Here is a 12601-nt window from a genome sequence, read left to right on the forward strand (position 1 = left end):
TTTTCCATGGAACATATCATAAACATTGGACATTTACTGTTTTGTTCACTGCATTTGAGAATACAAAGAGAATTTACTGAGGTTCTTCAAGAGCTTTTTAACTTAGAATTGCCAAAAACAGGAAGTGTCACCATTATTTAGAAGTAACAAATGATAAAAAAGAAAAAAAGTTTTAATATATTTCGTAAACATTTATAATTGTCTTAGATTTTTTCACAGTTTAATAACTCATCTCATAAAATATCCTCCTACAATGTATGTTCTGAAATCGTACAAGTAAAATGTAAACATTGAAGACGCGAAACGCCAATCAATGGTTTCCATCTTCTAGGATCTCAAAAATGGGAGAATGTAATACAAGAGATGCATTATTCCTCATATTGCCATGACACAAATTTTTATCATCATATCTGACCTAAAATTTGAAATGGCACTTGAATAATGTAAACTCCTTTGCTTGTAATTATAGGCACCTAGCTCTATAAGATGTATACAAACAAACATTATTACAAGATCTCATTTGATTTCCTGTTATCTACAGAATTCTGAAAGACTGACGTTATTAAAGATAAAATCAATGTTTATGCATAAAAGTTAATTAGGTTATATAACAGCGTCAAAGGTCATAGCGGTGCGTTGAAACTGAATACGACATAGTATCGTCAAGGATGTAGATAATAATCCTTGATAGAAATGATATAGTTCAAAGAGTGGTCTTCTCTTGAATGAATGAATTACAGCGTATCCCTTCACTTGTGTGTGCCAATGAATTATTTAATTCAATGCATAAATCATTGTTTTTGTATAAATTACGTTATTTATGATGACTGTTACAAATACGTACTATTCTGCCCAAAATAATGAAAAAAGACAAGATAAATTCCTATCATACTGAAAAGAAAACATTTACAGAATCTTTAATTATATTTGTTGTTTGTCGATGTTATACTTGTTGTTGTTTATATGAAGGGGACTGTACGTAATTAACAAGGAGTACGTAATTAACGTAGTTAACAAGGAGTTAACATCCCGGGGTAAGTCATATGACATCAACCTCTTTACAATTTGTTTCATGATAATTAACTTTAAAATCTTTGCTGCAAAACACTTCTTACCAAAAACATGATAACATTATTAAATTTTATGGAACTAGACCATATATACACGTATAATGATTATAAATTACATATAATTATCATATATTCTTTTATATTAATGGCTAATGTACATTCAAATTTATATCGTTGCTGCTTGCACAAATGAGTTATTATACTGAAGCTAAGTCTATTCATATGTATTCGATTCTTTGTCAATCCAGTGCAACCAATCAGAAGCTTGTTTCTTCATCTAGATCTTATTTCTGCGGCTAGAGTCTTCTGATTTCTATAAAATATCATTTCAGTCTTGTTTTTACTTTCTGGCTTCATTCCCACCTAAAATCACTAACCTTACCAACATCTGTGCAAGGAGCGTTAAAATATGAATGCAGTTTGGTTAGAAGTAAACTAATTATCTCATTCCTTCAAAATATTCACCACCATGTGTTATACATAATTTCAGTCTTCAAATTCATTTTTAAAGGCGTTTTCATAATCTTTTCTATGTATACTGTGCAGACACTGGAAAATAGCTGAACCGAGATGTTTATGTTTTCAACAATGGTTTGGCCATTTTTACTCGGGCAAAGTCCTAGTCTTCTGTTAGCAGATGGGTATCCATCTTGCACTTATCTTCCGAATCTTTGAATCACGTTTGAGAATTGTATGAGCAGCTCCTACTGAGATGCCAGCGCATCGATGTATTTGCCTGATTGTAAATCTTGCATCAGTAGCTTCAATTCTTTTGACTTTTGCAACCGCTTTAGGGGATGTTGCAGTTTTTCGACAGCGTGCATGGGGCGCAACTTCAAATGCAATTACACTACTTTTAATTGTTTACACGATCGAGTAACTGATGAATTAGATTTTTCATCCATATCTCCATATTAAACAGTACGTACTTAAAAAACACTGCACTTTGCCCCTATACCAAGAATACAACGGTTCTTAAAATAGGACCATATTTGGTCAGTGAAAAGTGACCTTTCCCAAACCATTTTAGTATTAGTGTACTCGAGAAGACAGTGTTAATCGAGCTATTGTCATTGCTAGGCTTCACGGGTTTAAACATGCGTGGTATCAACTAAAAGCTTACACAGGCCTCTGTGCGATACAGTCAATTATTGTGTGAAAGCGAGATATAAACCAACTTGCATTCATTTTTGAAAGCTCCTTATATACTAGATTATCATATATGTTATATATGTTTCATAACTATCTAACAATTGTATGTATGACCTTACATATGTGACTTTCGTGCTATTGGTGGTTCTGTTACAAGCAATTTTGTGTCTAAAGCATTTTTAATTCTAATCCTGTATTATGTATGAGTTTAATAAACGTCTGGTTCTGTCAGCATTGAATGCATTTAAATAATGCATGCAGCTATTAGACTCTTTTGATTTTTTTTCTTTCTCTGGATAATTATAGTAATAAACTATTTCTGTTGGTGTTTTCCTTATCAAGTTGTTATAATTATGGTAAATACACAAATGTAGATGCATAAATTCATTTTACATGTATGAGAGTTAAACAAACGCGCTTGTCCTTCTGTTCAGTGTTTCGTAAGTTTCTGTCGGTGTTTTATCGAGAACTTTGCATTTTGTCAAGATTTCTAGATATTTTTACGGTACGTCAAACCAAACTTGACTGCCCTGTAGAAAATATGAGCCGTGCCATGAGAAAACCAACATAGTGGGTTTGCGACCAGCATGGATCCAGACCAGCCTGCGCATCCGCGCAGTCTGGTAAGGATCCATGCTGTTCGCTTTCAAAGCCTATTGTAATTAGAGAAACTGTTATCGAACAGCATGGATCCTGACCAGACTGCGCGGATGCGCACGCTGGTCTGGATCCATGCTGGTCGCAAACCCACTATGTTGGTTTTCTCATGGTGCGGCTCATTATCATGAACAAAAATAAAAACGTCTGTATAAATCATAATAATTGAGCCACGCTATAAAAAAAACAACATAGTGGGTTTGCGACCAACATGGATCCAGACCAGCCTGTGCATCCGCGCAGTCTGGTAAGGATCCATGCTGTTCGCTTTCAAAGCCTACTGTAATTAGAGAAACTGTTAGCGAACAGTATGGATCCTGTCCAGACTGCGCGGATGCGCAGGCTGGTCTGGATCCATGCTGGTCGCAAAGCCGCTATGTTGGTTTTCCCATGACGCGGCTCATATGTTGTTTATTTCAGATTCTTGTGATCGAATAACGTCCGTCAACTGAACGTTATTAAACAGGTTACTGAGTTGTTATTTCTTATTGCAAATATTGATTTTAGTTCATTTGCAGTGTGAAATGGGAAGTGATTGGTTATAATGGTGCATGGTTGGCTAATGTTGCATAACAGAAACACTGTTGTAAAACCAGTCTACGTGTTTTGCCTTAGCCTTATGTCTCTTAGCTAAGGACGCCTTGTCTGTACAATTTCATCATGTATGTTTTGTAAACATTTAGGCAGGGTTAGTAGTATCCGGCGTAAAAAAAGTACGGATTATTTGTTTTATAATTTCGGAAATGAATGTGAATGAAATGTAACAATATTCGTAGCTCTTTGTCAAAAAGATAAAATGATAATCCTCTACAACATATGTTTTGCAATATAGCGACCCGACTACAAGTATAACTATAGCTGTCATCTCCGAGCAGGTACAATGGGAGCTAGACTAGTCGGGGTACGATTAAATGGATAAAATGCAAGTTTTGACATAAAATTGATTTATTCATGCAATCCTCTTTTATATTCGAGATTTATTTGCAAAATAATTTGTTTGGATATAAGTATTTAAGAAATCTCTACGTTTGAACAACCCTCGTATTCACATAAAGACGTAAGTATTTATTCTGAGACAAGTGAAGACAGATGTACGTAATACAAAGAATTTTGAGTGCTTCGTTTTATGTCGTTTCATTTCTTCTCAAGAAATACTAGTTACTTCAGATATTCTCCAATAGCCATGTGCTAAATAAGCTGAGAAAATATAAGTGACATTTTACAATTTATAACAAAACCAAGCAAAAACTATCAGAGACATTGTTCATTAGTTGCAACGAAACGTGGAATGTTCTTCGTGTCCATCGCCCACGCCCAACCGCGGACCACACACATAAACACATGGCAAGGGTTGCATCAGTACTCGAGAATTATGAAAACAAGTACCATTTCCCTAGTACTCGCCAGTACTAAGTGCTCATGAAAAATAATGGTACTCTTACTCATGAGTACTGAGTACTTTTCTATAATACACAGTATTCATGTGTATTTTGTCCAGTATTCATGAATATTCTTTTACTCTTGAAAAGTGCTAAAGGTTTTGGCAAACATTTTGTGAAGTATTTCAATTATAGTTAAGGTGTCTCACTATAAAGAATTTCCAACATTACTATTTTCCAACAATAAAATAGCACATTTTTTCAATGTTATATTCTATCACAAAAAGTGTATATAAACATCAATCATGTATTATTACCTGCACATATTAACCAATTATTTTTTGTAAAGACTGAACACCTGTCAAGCAACACATTTTCAGACCAAATAAGTGTTATTTTATTGTTAAACAAGCATTTATTGCCATATTACCGTCACTTACATAATTTACTAAAATCAATACAAATTTCAAAATACAGCGTCAGGAAAATGATTTTTTGTCTGTCCGGACATTGGTGTTGTGAGTTCGAACCTTGTCATATGCATTCCGTTTTTTTTTTGTTGTTGTTGTTGTTCTTTTCGTACATAACTGGTTTTATGTGTTTCATTTTGCATGCTATAGCCAGTCATCAGACACTCATTTCTCTTTTTTTTATCTCTTTGCTGTTTATTTTTTCAGTACAAGGGTACACAGCTGTTATGTTGTATTTTTCAATATGCTAAAAAGTTCCAAAATTCCGTTTTGTAGTGGATCCTGCTCCAATGTTAGTGCCATCAAGATACATTTTACACTTATTGTAAAACACTATATAAATGTGAAATACATACCACCTTTCCATTAAATTTATAAATTTACCAATAACATTGAAGTGTTACCAGATGTTGCACAGAAAAATACATTTTGAATAGTTTATACCAAAGTTATTATATCTGTCAAATATTCACATGACATATGATCTTCGAATACAAGATATCCTAGCCATTTATAAACCTTTATTATTGTTTATCGCAGGCTGTTAGTGTTAAGCGTTGGAAACAGAACATGCAAAATTTCTTGGCTAGAATGTTAAAATGACATAAAATTTAGCAAAGTATTTACGTAATTTATAATAACGGTGGCCTTGTTAAAAAGTTATTTGTTATATATTTATTACGTTCATTGAAATCCTCAACATGACAACACGCTCTTGCAGACCGAATATTAATTGAGAAATATATATCCCATAAGATGTTGCCTTGGATATATCCCAATCCAAACGGGGGGAATTTACAATCGTCCCTCTTGTCATAAATTTTGGTATGTATAAAATTGCTATAATAGAGAGAGGAAGCGGTAGTATCCGAGTTGTTAGTTTTAGTTAACTAGAGCTCCCGCTGATAAATAGTGTCCACCAATTGGGGAAAAATCGGATTATCCAAATTAAGAAAATCATACAGATAGCGTGATGTTTTATTAAATTAAACACAGTAACAATGTCTGCCTGTGAATCTGGAGAAAGGCCCAACATAATATCTCTTTCATAACAATATAAAGAAATCTGCGACATGGAGTGCACAATTTGTTCCCATGGGAATAACAATTACTTGTCTGAAAACTTCACCCCAAACTTGACGTAAATATTGTTCAATAAAAAGGAAAGGGCTTTACAAACTTCATCATAGGTCCACATAGTATAATATTTTACAATGCAACTAGTAAAAATGCTTTATCGAAATTGCAAGCGAGAAATGTAACATTTTCCCTGGCAAAAGTCTTTTTAATCTGAATTTTAAAACTCCTTTCAGCGTAAAAATAAAGAATAATCCTCATGAATAAATCAGAACATGTTTTTCCACATTTTAAACATTTGACTCAGAGTACCTGACAACTACATGTCCCTGGGTCAACCACCAGTTGCAGTTTCAGACTCAGTTAGAGAGACTTTAATCTCTTACTTTACATTGTTCCAAGAATTATAATTAACACAAACACTTTTTTTTTTTTGCTTCTATTTAATCAAAAATAAATGCCTTAAGGAATATCTTTGTTTGAACAACCCTCGTATTCACATAAACATGAGAAAAATGTGACAAAGCAGCAATATTTCGCCTCGCCTCATCCTCGATATGATGAAAGCATTTATTGTGAGACAAGGGAAGACAGATGTACGTAATACTAAGAAGCAATTCGTTCTTTTGAATGATTCGTATATCGTTTCATTTCTTCCTGAGAAATAACTTCAGATATTCACCAATAGCCATGTGCTAAATAAACTTAGAAAGTGTAAGTGACGTTTTACAATCGAATCTTGAAAGCAATTAACAAAACCAAGCTTAAGTATCAGATATATTGTTCATTTGTTGCAACGAAACGTGTATACCGCGCACCACACACATAACCACAAGGCACCGGGTTGCATCAATACTCGAATATTGTGAGTACAAGTACCATTTCCCAAGTACTCGTCAGTACTCGGTACTCATGAAAAAATATTGGTTCTCACGAGCACTGATTACTTTTCTCACGTAAGTACTCGTGTATATTTTGTTCAGTACTCATGAATAATTTTTTAGTTTTGAAAAGTGCTAAAATTTTGGCAAATATTTTGTGAGTATTTCAATTATTGTTTTTGGTGTCTCACAATAAAGTATTATCAATATTACTATTTTCCAGCAATAAAATAACACCTTTTTTACAATTTTATATTCTATCACATAAAGCAGGTATAAATATCGATTATGTATTATTACCTGAACATATTTACAAATTATCTTTTGTAAAGCCTGAACACCTGTCAAAAACACATGTTCAGGGCATTTAAAGTAACCTAGCATTTATTGTATTATTATGTTTTTACCAAAATTTATACATATTTATAAATACAAAGTCAGGAAAGAATTGTTTCTCTCCGGACATTGTTGTTGTGAGTTCGAACATTGTCATTAGCAATCTAGATTTTGCTGTTCTTTTCTCACATTACGGGTATTAGATGTTTAATTGTGAATGCTAAAGCCAGCCCCTAGGTACTTACTTCTCTGTCTTCACCAACCCTCTCTCCCCCCCCCCCCCCCCCGCCCCTCTCTCTCTCTCTCTCTCTCTCTCTCTCTCTCTCTCTCTCTTACAAATATAATATGATGTATAAAACACTATTAAATGTAAAATGAATACAATTTTCTTTTAAAATATATTTGTTTTTATCTTTTTAGATAAAAAACCTTTTTATTTTGATGATTCTATGTTTCCATTCAATGTATAAATTTACCAATAACACTGAAGTGTTACCAGATGTTGCACAGGAAACACATTTAGAATAATTTATACCAATGTTATTAAATCTGTCAAATATATAAACCTGTATCATTGTTTATCGTTAGTGTTAAGCGCTGGAACCAGAACAAATGCAAGATGTCTTGGCTAGAATGTTAACAGCTTTTATACTATTTTGTCATTCCAAATGATAATGGTAATATGTTGGCTTTTGGTACTAAAAGAGAACACAAATTAAACGAGAAGGGAAAACCCGTCAAATTATCGGATAAGGGATAATTAGGGTGCAGGACACTATAAGCTGACATAAGTAAGTGCTACTCTTGTGTTAGATGGATTCTATATTGTTTTCACTGTAAAATTGATAAGATGTAGCAAATTATTTATATCTGAAAGGGAGGGAAGCAGTACATTCCATTGTAACAACTAAAAGTAAATTAATACACAGTAATTCAAGAATTGAATGCTATTTGTGCGTTTATACGGGTATAAAGCATATTAGGACTTCTTGTAAATCCATGAATCGCACTAGCGTATGAAATTTGTAGATACTGGGTCAAGGGATTATCATGTTATCGAGCGGAAACTGATAGGGGTCATATACTTCATCACGCTATCAAGCTGAATGTTCTGGGTCAATTGGTTTTCAAGTTACCTTTCAGAAATAGTTTACAATGTTCAAGTCCCTGTGACCTTGGCGTTTAATCTACTGACTCCAAGAATAATAAAGTCATCTACCTCTCAAGCCTTTAAAACTTAATAAATTTGAAGGTTCTGTGTTTAGTAGTTCTCAGGTTATTGCGCGGAAACTATTTTCAATGTTCAGGAGCCTTTGCCTTTGACCTTTTATCTATTGACCAAAAATAAGCCTAGTCCTGCCTTTAAGTTTGAAAGTTGTGGGCCAGTGGTTCTCAAGTTATTTGACGGAAACCGTTCGCTCTACCTACAGATGAACGGACCGGCTAATGGACGATCGATCTACCGAGCGACCAACACGTGCAAAGAAATATATTCCCGCTTCTCCGGAGGGGCACATATGTAGATTCCTTTTCATTTTATTCGTTTTAGAATTGTATTGTGCTTCTTTATTCCAAAAATAATTATGACTAAATCCTCCATCAGAAATCATTCCAAACTAAATCGAGGGGAAAGAGCTATATACATGCTGAATACGTCATAGCAGTCTAAGAATACTCCAAATAATCTTAAAATATGTCTAAAATACCTTGTTCTTTGTTTAAGGTTATACATAAATAGAATGTCATTATACCTAAGGCATTAGATATGAAAATAGAAGAAACTTATGTAGCTATGTATTAAGTTACAAGACAACGTAATTGTACGACAGAAGCTGTCGCGTCGTCACGCAAAAGTATTCAACAGTGTGTGTGAAATGTGATATATATTAACAGTTACAGTTTTGCAAATACTCAAAACTAAAGATTCACAGCTGCTTAAGTACAAGTTCATGTCAAATTTCCAAGTCGCATATGGTAAAAAGTCACGGTTAAGTGGGCAAATTTTCTACTAATACCTTAACTGCCGCAACACCAAAACATTCTGTTATTGACAGCACCGATTCTATATAGGAATTTTAACCATTTACTGCAAAGTGAAGGGCTTTTTTTACAGAGTAACATGCATTGCATATTTGCATTTGGTATATCTGACTAAGCTATTTTTTCACTGCTATCAGCTTGCTATGAACGTTCTAGTATACATTTCTTGTCTTTCACATTCTAGTATTTTGATGAAACCTCCATCTAGGCTTGTAGTATGATGTTTACTAAAGGCTGTTGACAGTTTTATGTACATTGATGAAATAAATGTCTTGGTCTGTTCTTTTTTCGAAAATGGAAAAATGGCAACGTCTTCAATGATTTAATAATGGTTTATCATCTTATCTTTTAAACACATTTTGTATCTATTACCTACTCTTAAATAAAATTGGGCAAATAAACTAAATATTCAATTTAAATCTCTCTCTTGAATGTTCCGAAATACGCCACTTAATTTCGAATAATTATCTCTGTGTTTCCTGTTAGACTTAAACAAAAATTCAGAAGTTTGTTCATTGTTTTGTTTTTGGGTGGACTAAAAGTAAAAACTCCTATTACAGTCTAAACATTTTTGTAACCCTTCTTATTATGTTTTACATTCTAAACAGTTTCAAGTTGCATCAAAGGGGAATGAGGTTAAAAGAGAGTGTAGAAAGGAAAGAGTGATTAAAAAGTGGGGCATAACATTTTGGGAAACATAAAATTGGAATGACAGAATGTAGCATAACCAACATACAAGCCTATATATATTCATTATATAACATAAAACGGAAAGGGTAGCCAGGAACCTTTATCAAGGAAAGAGCAGGAATAAGAAGTATCATTTATAACATAACATCTCCATTTCACATGATAAACCGTGGTAATGACTCGAAACATACAACAAATACAGGAACAAATAAGTAGCTGTAAATTTACTTTTACACTCATTTACAATTTTATTGTATTTCTTAATTACAAAACAAGAATGTTTGGCCAAATCCTCGTTCAGAAATGATACCAAACTAGAACGAGAGGAAAGAGCAATATAATTTAATAACACGTCATACCAGTCTAAGAATACTCCAAACAAATCTTAAATAGATCTGAAGTACCGCGTTCTTTGTGTGAGGTTCTATAAAACAGTCTGCCGTAATACCAAAAAGGCGCAAAAGATATAAAAAGAAAGTAACTAATGTAACGATGTATTTTGGTTGTTGTAAGTTGTGTGCAAGACCACATGATTGTACAACAGCAACTATCGTGTCGTCATGCGATGGTATTCAATATCGTACGTGAAATGTTATCCATATAGAAATGGTAGATTTGGAAACAATTAAAACAAAGATCCACAGATATTTAAGTATAAGTCGATGACAAGTTTCTAATAAGTCACAAATGTAAGCAAACGAACTCATTACACCTTAGTTGCCTCATATAACTGCAGGTAATGATTGAATAGATGAACTCTTATAGCTACAGGAAGTTTTAATTTTTTATTTTTGTTTTAGAATAGGTCATCTTGCATAGCATTTTTTCTCTTTCCCACCTTAATTGCGAATAAAGTTTTGAATGGTGCAACCCTAGACCCGATTCAAAGCATGTTTTTGAATTTTTCAGGATCGTTGACCGATTTATACTTGGTAGAAATGAATTTTGTTCTCTTTTGTTTCAGAAAATGGAAAAGTTAGTTTTGACATATGACATCGACTTAAACAATCTAATAATGGTCTGTAACAGACTATATATATATTATTTTTAAACATATTTTGTATTCATTACTGAGATTTCATTTCAGAGGAAAGTGAATGTCTATGTGAAAACTGCTCTACAATTGATTTACTGATATTGAAATAATTATAGTCTGCTTTCTCCGCTTTTCTCCTGACAGATACACGCTAGTGAACATATCCATCTATCATTTTAAAATAATTACTCATCCATACGAACATCTGCGCAAGAGAGAAATTGTCAACACGCATCATGTATGCCTATCATGACCATCTGTTATATATTATCGTAGACAAGAAGTTTTGACTTTTGGCCACCCCGCCATTTAATATGTAAACTATGGAAATGCTTGATCACTGTACCAGTGGCACTTGATTACAATTTCTGTTTCGATGAGTTAAAAAATATCCATCTCTGACAGTCTAGTCTAGTTATTTCTTCTAACATTCATAAAGTAATTTATAAATGCTGATACATTTGTACGGAAACCCCGTTTCTTACTGAATGTTTTACGTAAGTACTCAATTGGCTAACTGGACGCCATATCCTGTTTTATTATCTACAGTGCAATGTTATCTTCTTAAATTAGCACATAATAACATATTTTATTCGAGAAATTTTCAATAAGGAACTAACAGTAACTTAGTTTCTCTTGAAAATGCGCAGACCATTGTGGTGTAATTGAACAAAGAAGATATTCCTAGCTTCAAGGGAACTGCAATTAACTGATTCAGTTAACCTATCTATTCGTTTTGGACATACGAGAGTTGTTTCAATGTGTCACTTTGAATTCTCCATGACCTTAGCACTTCAATGGTTGTGATTAAAAGCCCTCGATACATAAGCTCCCATTAAACGATATAATTATTGCAATTATTTCTCGAGAAATCTCATCAATGAATACAGCAGTTCATGTATCGCACCCAGTACTTATCAAACTTTTATGTCCACACTTATATTGTATTTCTTGTGAAAATATCGACAAATACGGAAAAACTCTGTATTGGTCAAACAACGCCGTTTCAAAACGTGTCAAATACAAAATATATAAAATACAAATACATTGACCTTCAGTTTATCTTTTAGAAAATTCCATACCCGCTGCATAACATTAAAGGACGATTGACATTCTCTATCAAATAAGATTTATCTCACTTATTTATTCTGTAAACAACCGCAGTATCAATTTAAACATTGTGTCTCATAAAAAGAGGATATTACATCAATTTATTTTCATATTAAATTTGTCAAAGGAGTCGAATGATAAAATAAATATCATTTTTATTTAATAAGTGTAATAAATGCAATGCGGAAAGATACAAATGTAATATCCTTTTTATCACATGTTTGATTTTCTTCTGAAACTTCGAACTTTTTTTCTTTCCTTACTTATTATAGATAAAGTCAGTTCGACCGACGTCTCCTATTACGATGTCAATGTAAAAATGTTATTACAGAAGTGTAAAATATATGTAATGGCTTTATTTTGCTCCCGTGACGCCAGGCATGTGATAAAGAATGTTTATATATCGCTAGCGCAGTCCATAAAAATAAAAGAACACTGACAATTCCCCAAGTTAGCTGTAATACCGTTCACAAGAAAACATAATTACACAAATAAAGCAAACATCGGAAGTATTTATCGACACTTGTCACGCAATTTGTGAGAAACTTCAAGGTTGTGCACAAAATATTGGCAGTGCTATGATCATAGTCAGAAATTAAGAAAAGATCGTGGACCTGGAATAACGCTGAAATTCAAAATATGCTGCAATCAAATATCTCATATTGAATCAGCATTAGACAATATAGTTATTTGAGTAACAGAG

Source organism: Mercenaria mercenaria, chromosome 8, assembly GCF_021730395.1.
Source record: "Mercenaria mercenaria strain notata chromosome 8, MADL_Memer_1, whole genome shotgun sequence".
In the NCBI taxonomy this organism is placed as follows: domain Eukaryota; kingdom Metazoa; phylum Mollusca; class Bivalvia; order Venerida; family Veneridae; genus Mercenaria; species Mercenaria mercenaria.